Below are 2,746 nucleotides of genomic sequence, written 5' to 3'. Positions count from 1 at the left end.
AGCCAAACATAAACTTACTTATCTCTATTTTTCTCTCTCTATTTTCAAAACACAAAACAAAACAACTAAAATACAAATCCAAACACAATGAAGATTTTTTGCAACTTTCGAAAAATACAAGGTGTATTTTTGCAATTTACCCTTGAATTAATTTTTGGAGGGAGTTCCTTTCTTCTTTGGCATTCACCATATAAAAGAAAAAAAAAATTAAAGTATGGGCAAATAACCAATTAGTTCATTGTTTGTTTGATCTTTTTTTTTACTATGTAAATATTTTTAATAATTAATAAAAAAGAAAAAAACTTTTGTCTATATATACTTTCATAGATCGGATTGTATAAGTGGCCCAATCAAGAAAAGTAAGGTGTTGTAACTCAAAACCATTTATATATGTTGGTTGAGTTATTAAATAAGGATAGTTCATAAGTGACTGATTTGTAATTTATTTACTGATTTTCATTATCATGTGGTTATTTGCAAGAATATTTATAGTGTGTGTTTATTAGACTAGGACAAAATGGTTGATAGTTTGTCAAATAACAAGGTTAATAACCGGCCCAACACGTCTATAATGGGCTGGCTAAATTGCTAGTAAACACAATACTAATTAAGATTGTTTAAGATATCATACATATTACCCCCTAGCGAATATGATTTAAGATGATAAAATTTCCATCCAAAGTTTCACATAGCGAATCACGTGATTACCTTTGTATTCTTTTCCCCCAAACCCCTTGCCTTCTTCCCCGCCCGTCCTACCGCCCCAACCATCTCATCATTGTCTTCTTCCCCCCACAACACCCCCTCCTCTTTTCTTCCGCTCGCCGCCCACTATCTTCTTTCCGCAGGTGCCTTCTTTCTTGCATGCAACCCCACCCCTTCCCCTAGTTTTCTTCCATCCCATCAGCCCCATTCGTCTACCCTCCCCCCCTTCCAGTTTACTCATTCATTTAGTAAAAGACAATTCTATCACTTATTTAATTTAATCCTCAAAGTAAACGGAGCCTTATAATATTACAGTCAACACTTAAATAAGAATTTCATTAGCATTCAACATTATATTTGTATTACGTTAAAATCATCAATAGTTTCTCATGCTTTTGAATAGTATTGTGATTTCGTTCTTGAAAGTTTTTTTTTTTTTTTTTGGAAAAAAAGGCTGTGGTGTTTTCTTTCATTTTATCATATTTAAAAAAAAATAGAATAAAATGCATAAAACTCTCCGTGTTTTAGAAAATATGCAAAAAACATCCCCTATTTTTAGAATAGGCTAAAAACCCCCTCCTGTTTTGTTTTAGTCAGTAAAAAACTCACATTCTATTAGAAACTAGCGGAAGGTGGAGGAGACGCGCGTCTATTGCATTTGGTAGTCATTTTCTGTAGTTTAGGTTCATATTTAATGACAATTTTGACTAAAATACTCCTCTATAGGTCTATATAACATACAAAGGGCTTTTTGGCTTGTTTTGTGTCTTCCTTTTGCCATGGTCACTCTAAAAAAAGAAAAAAAGCATTAAATTTTGCCATATTAAATTTAAATTTAAATTCAAAGAATTTTATATTTGTTAATTGTTAAATCCAAAATTATTTTAAGTAATTAAAATATATATTTAATTACAACAAATTATCATTATAATTATTCTTAATTAGTTAAAATATTTAAGTATTGTAATTATTTAAAATATTCTTAATTAACTAACATATATTTTAATTAATATAATTAAAATTAATTAAAAAATTAAAAAAAAAGAAGAAATCAGATGGCGAAGCATTTGCGGTGGTTCGCGATCGGAAAATTGACGGCGAAAAGCTTCGGTGGTCGTGGTGGTAGCTCAGCGTCTATGGTTGATGAAATCCCAAATTGTTTGAGGGGAAATGTTCGCCTCATCAAGAGGAGTCGAATGATATGTGTGGCGCCCTCAAATCGCCGTGACGGCACCGGAATTTGAGAGAGAAGATGGCGGCGCCAGAGTTTATATATAATAATAATAATATATTTTTTAATTTTAAATTATTTTTTTAAAATCTAACGGTTGAGATTAATTGATTAGATCTAACGATCAATATATGATCAAAGAAGATCTAACGGTCATTAAAATAAGAAATAATATATATTAAGTAAGGGTATAATGGTCATTTTTAAAAAAATTAACACCGTGAGTTGGATTTAACGGAGATGGGGCGATTGAGCTGAGTTTTACAAAACACAGGGAGGTTTTTAGCCTATTCTCATAACAAGAGGGTTGTTTTGCAGACTTTTTAAAATACAAGGGGATTTTATGCATTTTGTCCAAAAGAAATATGATGTTTTCATAATTCAAGGGGGTTTCAAGCACATGGTGCACCAATAGAGGTGGAGTTAGAAACTCAATTGAATCCTGTTAAAATTTGATAAAAGTTGAAAAATTAGTCCAACAATTAGGGTAACTTCAAATTTGACCCCATGCTTTATGAATTTTAAATGTAATCTGTAATCTCGTATTTCGTTAAAATAGACAAAAGAAGGGCAAAACTTTGCAAAAAAAAGAAAACCCATCTCACTAGCGGATACTAAATGTAACAACTGACTGTTTTCTTTGATCCACGTGTATATAACTCTCACATGAGTTTTCCACTAGTGGGGTTAAACTTAAAATTTCTTAAAAGTATTGGATTAAGTTTGAAATCACCCTAAACTATGGGATTACTTTTGCAATTTTGCTTCAAAATTCAATAATCCTTCTAAATTCACCAAATTTATCCATTC

The sequence above is a fragment of the Sesamum indicum genome, linkage group LG3 (assembly GCF_000512975.1).
Source record: "Sesamum indicum cultivar Zhongzhi No. 13 linkage group LG3, S_indicum_v1.0, whole genome shotgun sequence".
Taxonomy (NCBI): Eukaryota; Viridiplantae; Streptophyta; class Magnoliopsida; order Lamiales; family Pedaliaceae; genus Sesamum; species Sesamum indicum.
The sequence above is the reverse complement of the archived record's forward strand: the minus strand, read 5'-3'. Positions refer to the sequence as shown.